This window comes from Schistocerca cancellata, chromosome 2 (genome assembly GCF_023864275.1).
Source record: "Schistocerca cancellata isolate TAMUIC-IGC-003103 chromosome 2, iqSchCanc2.1, whole genome shotgun sequence".
NCBI lineage: Eukaryota > Metazoa > Arthropoda > Insecta > Orthoptera > Acrididae > Schistocerca > Schistocerca cancellata.
In genome coordinates, this window is record NC_064627.1 from 353,197,959 (window position 1) to 353,206,872 (window position 8,914).

At 45.0% G+C, this 8,914-nt stretch overlaps 1 pseudogene; it reads right to left on the reverse strand.

The window, feature by feature from the left end:
* Positions 1–363: 363 nt before the first annotated feature.
* Positions 364–481, reverse strand: LOC126164146 (5S ribosomal RNA; annotated as a pseudogene).
* Positions 482–8,914: the final 8,433 nt, after the last annotated feature.

Consider the following 8,914-nt stretch of genomic DNA (forward strand, 5'->3'; position numbering starts at 1 on the left):
AGTCAGCTAAGGATTTCGTGGTAGAGAGAAAAGAAGTAACTGCAGCTGTACCCCAGGGAAACGTGTTGGGATCCTTACTTTTAATGTGGTTTGTTAATGAACTTGCATACAGTATTAATAGTAATGTCAGATTTTTGCAGTTGATGTAGTAACCTATAAAAGCACTCCGTCATCAGGCCACAAGTGGCCCATCGGGACCATCCGACCGCCGTGTCATCCTCAGCTAAGGATGTGGATAGGAGGGGTGTGTGGTCAGCACACCGCTCTCCCAGTGGTTTCGATGGTTTTCTGTGACCGGAGCCGCTACTATTCGGTCGAGTAGCTCCTAGGTTGGCATCACGAGGCTGATTGCACCCCGAAAAACGGCAACAGCGCATGGTAGCTCGGATGGTCACCCATCCAAGTGCCGGCCACACCCAACAGCGCTTAACTTCGGTGATCTGACGGGAACCGGTGTATCCACTGCGGCAAGGCCGTTGCCAGTTATCTATAAAGCTGTTCGATTATTTAGTCAGATCTTGATTGGATTTCAAAGTGCTGCAAAAATTAGCAACTTGTTTTAGATGTTCATTTCTGTAATATTGGGAGCTTCAAAAAGCGAGGAAACATGCCATCCAGTGGCAGCAAGGTCAGTGAGTCACAACTTGAACAAGTAACACATAATCATACACAGGTGAGCAATCTACAGGAATATGAAGTGGAACGATCACATAGTCTCAGTTGTAGGTAAAACAGTTCATTTTAGGACACTAAGAAAACTCACTGAGTCCACAAAGGAGATTACTTACAAAACACTGGTGTGATCCATTGTAGAATACTGCTTAAGTGTGGGACTCGTACCTAGTAGGCGATACTGAACGTATAGCTAGACGGGCAGCGCGAATGGTCACAGGTTTGTCTGACCCATGGGTGAGCGTAACGGAGATTTTGAGAAGAGTGAACTTACAGACACTTGCACACTTGGAGATAGGGACATACTAATTCATAAAAGTCTCCTTTCAAAGTTACAAGAACCATTTTCAAGTGTGGAGAGTAGGAACATACTAGGACCTCCTACGTATCACTCCCGTCGTGATTGAAAACACAATACTAGACTAGAGTGAAATTTTCACTCTAGTCTAGTATTGGCAGATTAAAACTGTGTGCCGGCCCGAGACTCGAGCTCAGAACCTTTGCCTTTCGCGGGCAAGTGCTCTACCAGCTGAGCTACCCAAGCACGACCATAAGGTTCGAAGAAGAGCTTCTGTGAAGCTTGGAAAGTAGGAGACGAGGTACTGGCAGCATTGGAGCTGTGGGGACGAGTCGTGAGTCGTGCTTGGGTAGCTCAGATGGCTTCGGTCAGAGGGTTAGCTGCCCTCTGTAATAAAAAAAAAAAAACCTGATTTACTGGATCGACAATGAACTTGAACAAGCGTCATGAGACGTCTGCCCGATCAAACAGAATTAACAATAACGAAAAAAATGAGATAAGAAAAAAAAGGTGGTAGAGCATTAGCCCACGAAAGGCAAAGGTCCCGAGTTCGAGTCTCGGTCCGGCACACCGTTTTAATCTGCTAGGAAGTTTTAATATTATGCTAATTGAGGACGCACGGAGGCGTTTAAGCAATCATTCCTCCTGCGCTCCACGCGCGAATGGACTGGGAAAAAAGCCCTAATAATTGGTACAATGGGAAGTATCCTCTGACAGGCAATTCCTGGTGGTCTGCACAGAATAGATGTAAATGTATGTACTTCGCGATCCTGAGTGCGTGCTAAGTACTTGCATCTGTTGGCTATCCACAGATACGATAATAAAAGCATTCGAAATGCCCTATTCAACTGAAAATATTTCCGAGTGAGAAATACGTGCAATGATTCGTTTTCCGTGTGCAAAATACGTGAAAGCGGTTCGAATTCGTCTTAGAATAGAGACGTTTATGGAGAAAATGCCATGAGATATGGAATGGTAAGAAAACAGATTAGAATGGTTGAAAATGACTCTACTAATGCTCGAAGACAACGACCATTCGTCATCACTGAAGACTTGGAGCAGAAAGTTCATGCAAAATTTTAAGAACATCGACGCTTTACGATTTTGACATTACCTAGCGAGTGTCTTCAAGTTTCGAGAAGTGCACCTGGATAAATATCTAAATGTGCTGTATAGCACCAAAAAAAGAGGATCTACATTTACATGACTACTCTGCAATTCACACCGTAAGTGCATGGCAGAGGATTCATTGAACCACTTTCTCTACCGTTCTAATCTCGTACAGCGCTCGTGAAAAACGAATGCTTAAATCTTTTCGCACAAGCTCTGATTGCTCTTATTTTGTTACGATGTTCATTTCTCCCTATGTAGATGGGCGTCAACGAAATATTTTTCCATTCGGAGGAGGGAGTTGCTGACTGAAAGTTCGTGAAAAGGCTCAGTCTCAACGAAAAACCCCTTTGTTTTAATGATTGCCATCTCAATACGCATATCTTATCAGAGATAGTCTATCCCTTATTTCGCGATAATACAAAACGAGCTGCCCATCTTTGAACTTTTCCGATTTCCTCCATCAATCCTATCTGATAAGACCTGTTGCGTCTTCTAAGCGTTGTGGCAATAACACGCAATTGTTCGTTGTTGTAATCCTTAGGTTTTTAGTTGAACTGACAGTCTTTAAACTTCTGTGAATTATCGTGTAACTGATATTTAACGGATTCCTTTTAGCACACATGCGTATGACACCACTTTCAATTATTTAGACTCTGTTGCAACTTTTTGCTCCATAAAGATATCTTGCTTAAATCATTTTGCAATTCGTTTTGATCTTCTGATTATTGTACTAAACGGTAAACGACAGCATCACCTGCGAACAGTCGAAGACGACTACTCAGATTGTCTCCTAAATTGTTTATACAGTTTAGGGGTAGGTAAGGGCATATAACGATTTTTTGGGTTCGCCAGGTATCACTTCTGTTTTACTCGATGACTTTCCGACAATTACTATGAACTGTGACCTTTCGCATAGGAACTCACTAGGACGTCAAAATAGGCGTCCGGCAGAAGTTGTGAAACGTTTATGATAATGGAGTTAAGAAGCAGCTGTTGTCACGATAAGTGCCTTAATACTGGTGGAAATTGTGTTTAAAATTAAATGAAGGTATAGAATTTTCTGTTATAATGAATTTATTTGAAAATGTTCTAGTGTTTGTTTCATATAAAATGTATATACTAACTGCAAGCCACAATACAGTGTGCCGGCCGCGGTGGCCGTGCGGTTCTGGCGCTGCAGTCCGGAACCGCGGGACTGCTACGGTCGCAGGTTCGAATCCTGCCTCGGGCATGGGTGTGTGTGATGTCCTTAGGTTAGTTAGGTTTAAGTAGTTCTAAGTTCTAGGGGACTTATGACCTAAGATGTTGAGTCCCATAGTGCTCAGAGCCATTTGAAACATTTGAACCACAATACAGTGTTGGGTGGAGGACACAATTCATAAAGTATCAACACAATGTTACATCCTTTTTGTTCCATTCGTCTATGGCACATAAAATATAGTCAGTACCCTTGACGTCGTAGACAACAGGCGATATTTCAACAAGAGCACACCCTGTCATATTCAAGGCAGTTCTGCTTTGAAAATGACACGGTGCGTTCATCCGGCTGCATTCCCGTGAGTTATTTGTTTCGCATATTTAATAATATTCCATTCAGAAAGTGTTCTAAAAGCTAAATTCTGAAGTAATATTGTCGAACCCTAAGGTTAAAAGTCTTGTAAAAATGGCATCGCATGTCTTACATTATATCTAATCCTTATAAATTAACTATGAAAGTCATCTGAACATACTCGGACAAAATTGTTATCAACATGTAAATGGAAGTTTTATTGTACAATGTGATTGCTGTATGATGAAAGAGCGCCGAAGGCTAATGAAGTAAAATCTCTGGAAGCATGAGGTCACAAAGACATAGATCGATCGGTCATGGCCGATTGCGAGATTCAGTTGTGACACTCGTTAGTTCCTGGCAAGGCGATAGAGATTGTCGTCGAAAGATCACGTTGTTTAGTTTGTCAAGGCAAGAATACCAGGAATTTTATATCAGTGGATATTGTCGTGAGAAATTTCTTTTTCGTGTTAACTTGTGAATCTCTGTATATATAAATTACTCTCATCCGCCAGTATATGCAGGCTAATTTCAGGAACTGCTGTAGGAATTTTTCTCCGGTTTTATTTAATCAATACACTGACTTACAAGGAAGATTGTTGTGTATAATTTATAAATATTTTCTACAAACTGTCTGAATTGTGATGTATTAAAGTGACACGATGGCAGTGCAACCTAGCGAACAGCCACCCTATCTCGAGTGAGCAGCAATGCCTCAAGTACACAGCAAGCGGAATCAACTTCACATCTGGTGTGGTGGTCCAGCGGTTTGCCCGCACGGTCACTCAGCGTTTTCGGTCAGGGGGTTAGCTGCCCTCTGTAATAAAAAAACTGAGTGAACGGATCAACGGCGAACTTTAACAGGTGTCATGGGACGTCCACCGCGAACGTATCCAACGAACAATTACGAACAAAATGAGATCAGCAAAGAGTTTGGTTTAAGTGTGTAGGGTCATTGGATCGAATCCGCCCAGCTGCATCAATTATTTTTCACTCTACCTTTTAACCTAGCATTTACCTATTATTTGGATATACGCATTTCGAAACACGAGAATAATTTCAGAGTGTCAATTGTTGTTTTCCTCAGATCAGCAATAGCAGCTCGCACTCGTAATTCACTGAAATTCTTCGAACAACGGGCAGTGAATAACTCAACTTAAAAGTGTCGTAATGACTATGACCAATTACATCATCATGAGGCTGTTGCGTGAGACTTAGAGTTTGATATAATCAAATATTTTTAACCATTCCCTGCAATCCTTTGAGAACAACGGCATAACGGAAAAACATAAGAATCCAAAATATGTTACAAGTTTCCCGAAAAATTAATTCAGCAACATTTTTTCGTTTACGTACAGTAAGATTTTTCAACAACACAACAGATGACTCAACTTTCAGCTTTCTGCCTTCCTTGATTGATTCTTTCCGTGGCACATCGAAGAAGTCACCCACAAAGAGTCTACAAGACTGTGGCAGTGAGTCTAAACAAAGCATGACAGTGCGTACTAAAATTCACAAAGGAAGTACTGTAACAAGGCTGAACATGTATATCATGCATATTCTTTCTTCTTTTTTCTTTTATTTGTGCAACCTCAGCAACCCTTTGATACATACTGAACCACTCACGCTACACTCATTATACGCATGTAATATTTACATTTCTTGCGAACATATTACTTTCATAATGATGTTTTCCCATCAGTGCCATGAGATGTCACTTCAAACGCCATTTCAGTATGGAACGCAATAAATCAACAACTTTCCTCCCGTATGGTGCCTAGGTTACGAATGTCATATGCAAGTTACGATTTTCAGTTGCTTATTATTGTTTTCTAAAATTATTCATAACACTACGCAATGGCCCCCATATGTCATCTGGCTCTAAATACGTAATCCCATGGGAAGCTGAGCTGCGTCGTTAATCATTTGTAAAACTGAACAGTAGTGGTCCAGTTTTGTGCACTATGAATAAAAGTTGAAGAAAATATGAAATAAATATTTTAAGCACTAAACGAATCTCTTGAAATAACTTTTCCATAGTAATGGCAAATGGCTCTGAGCACTATGGGACTAACCATCTGAGGGCATCAGTCCCCTAGAACTTAAAACTACTTAAACCTAACTAACCTAAGCACATCACACACATCCATGCCCGAGGCAGGATTCGAACCTGCGACCGTAGGAGTCCCGCTGTTCCGGACTGCAGCGCCTAGAACCGCACGGCCACCGCGGCCGGCTTTCCATAGTACATGAGACTCGTAAGCTGTCGGTTGGTTGAGGCAGCAAGTGAAATCCCAAACTGAAAAGTGTTGATTTTCTCACACGTAATTCCATACAAAGATTATAAGAACTTCGGGACCAAGCCAGTGCCTGGAATATCCATTGCATAGGTGTAAATCCGTGTACGCCAAAATTTGCAAGTGTGCGTCTGATTTGTGAGTGTGTGTGTGTGTGAGAGAGAGAGAGACAGAGGACGAGAGAGAGAAAGAGGGAGAGAGAGGGGGGGGGGGGCGGACGGAGGGCTTTCTTGCACCTGCACGATATTCAGCTGTTGAGCGCTAACGCCATTTACTGCACTACCGCTATCGCCAATACTGCTGAGCAAATGCGCGCAGTGCAGCACTGCATATGGTATTCCGCCGCCTCTTCGGTAGGCGATGCACCCGATTCAATTCTAGCCGTGTGCCTAGCGCGAAATTGCGAGGATGATATCCGGTAGACCGCACCGCAGCTTCGCTCCAAAGCATCCGCCCAATTGCATTACCCCCACCCCCTTTCCACGATTACATTATCGCCGTCGAAGGCGTTCGACCAACCAAGCTGAAGCACCCATGTCGGAGAATAAGGCAGGTTACGTCACCAGGTAAAGGGCGGCTCCTCACATGACGAAGAGTAGGTGCTTTAAACTACGGCAACGTCTGTGAAAACGGCAATTCATGTGACGGAAATAAGCCCTGTACTATGTACATACAGCATTCAGATAACTATTACTACAGATGACTGACAGGATCTTTGAACTGGAGAAATCATTGTGGTGTGAAGCAGTCGCAGACTTGCAGAACCTTCACATGTCGTACAATGGTCTCATAGGGGCAATGGATAAGTTAGTGATGGGTCGGCTTCCACGATGTTTGTAAGCGAGTATACAAGATACGAATAGTGGCTGCCGGAGTGACGTGACCGAAAAGGTGGCGCCTAATCACGTCAGACGTGGCAGTGGCCGAGGTGTCAGTCGATGCTCAAGGAGAGGGGCGTCGATCTTCGATGAAAGGCTTGCATATAACTCTCCACATGACGCAACTTGATGCAGTGTTACGTTACGAGCAGTTGCTCGCAGGAGGACGCTGTAACTTTAAGCAATTATTCAACTGCCAGTAAAATTTCAAGCTCGTACAAAAATTATATTTTCAATGTGAAGCTGACATTGACATAAGCCATCGCTATATAGTTGTTTCTCAGTTCAAATCCCTACACCAGGGGTGGCCAAGATTTCGGCTCGCAGGCCGTACCCTCGTACCGTTGCCACACAGCACATTTCTTCCACCGCCACGCTACGCTGTCTCAGAATGATAAGGGGGAGAGAGAGAAACTGCAAACGTGTCGCATTTAAATGACGGTGCACTCGTACTGCATAAGACTTGGTTTCATGTTTCGCATTTCGCAGCATCAAATTTTCAGTGTGTGTGTATATACACTCCTGGAAATGGAAAAAAGAACACATTGACACCGGTGTGTCAGACCCACCATACTTGCTCCGGACACTGCGAGAGGGCTGTACAAGCAATGATCACACGCACGGCACAGCGGACACACCAGGAAACGCGGTGTTGGCCGTCGAATGGCGCTAGCTGCGCAGCATTTGTGCACCGCCGCCGTCAGTGTCAGCCAGTTTGCCGTGGCATACGGAGCTCCATCGCAGTCTTTAACACTGGTAGCATGCCGCGACAGCGTGGACGTGAACCGTATGTGCAGTTGACGGACTTTGAGCGAGGGCGTATAGTGGGCATGCGGGAGGCCGGGTGGACGTACCGCCGAATTGCTCAACACGTGGGGCGTGAGGTCTCCACAGTACATCGATGTTGTCGCCAGTGGTCGGCGGAAGGTGCACGTGCCCGTCGACCTGGGACCGGACCGCAGCGACGCACGGATGCACGCCAAGACCGTAGGATCCTACGCAGTGCCGTAGGGGACCGCACTGCCACTTCCCAGCAAATTAGGGACACTGTTGCTCCTGGGGTATCGGCGAGGACCATTCGCAACCGTCTCCATGAAGCTGGGCTACGGTCCCGCACACCGTTAGGCCGTCTTCCGCTCACGCCCCAACATCGTGCAGCCCGCCTCCAGTGGTGTCGCGACAGGCGTGAATGGAGGGACGAATGGAGACGTGTCGTCTTCGGGGATGAGAGTCGCTTCTGCCTTGGTGCCAATGATGGACGTATGCGTGTTTGGCGCCGTGCAGGTGAGCGCCACAATCAGGACTGCATACGACCGAGGCACACAGGGCCAACACCCGGCATCATGGTGTGGGGAGCGATCTCCTACACTGGCCGTACACCACTGGTGATCGTCGAGGGGACACTGAATAGTGCACGGTACATCCAAACCGTCATCGAACCCATCGTTCTACCATTCCTAGACCGGCAAGGGAACTTGCTGTTCCAACAGGACAATGCACGTCCGCATGTATCCCGTGCCACCCAACGTGCTGTAGAAGGTGTAAGTCAACTACCCTGGCCAGCAAGATCTCCGGATCTGTCCCCCATTGAGCATGTTTGGGACTGGATGAAGCGTCGTCTCACGCGGTCTGCACGTCCAGCACGAACGCTGGTCCAACTGAGGCGCCAGGTGGAAATGGCATGGCAAGCCGTTCCACAGGACTACATCCAGCATCTCTACGATCGTCTCCATGGGAGAATAGCAGCCTGCATTGCTGCAAAATGTGGATATACACTGTACTAGTGCCGACATTGTGCATGCTCTGTTGCCTGTGTCTATGTGCCTGTGGTTCTGTCAGTGTGATCTTGTGATGTATCTGACCCCAGGAATGTGTCAATAAAGTTTCCCCTTCCTGGGACAATGAATTCACGGTGTTCTTATTTCAATTTCCAGGAGTGTACATATATATATATATATAATTTTTTTTTTTTTTTTGGCGCACTGAAGATATAATAAAGCCTAAATTTTACCGTGTACAATCTGTAGACATACGGGACAGACAGACAGTTTCTCATATTTTCGCATTGACACTGCCATGTAATCGTGACGTATTTAGTTTCATAATC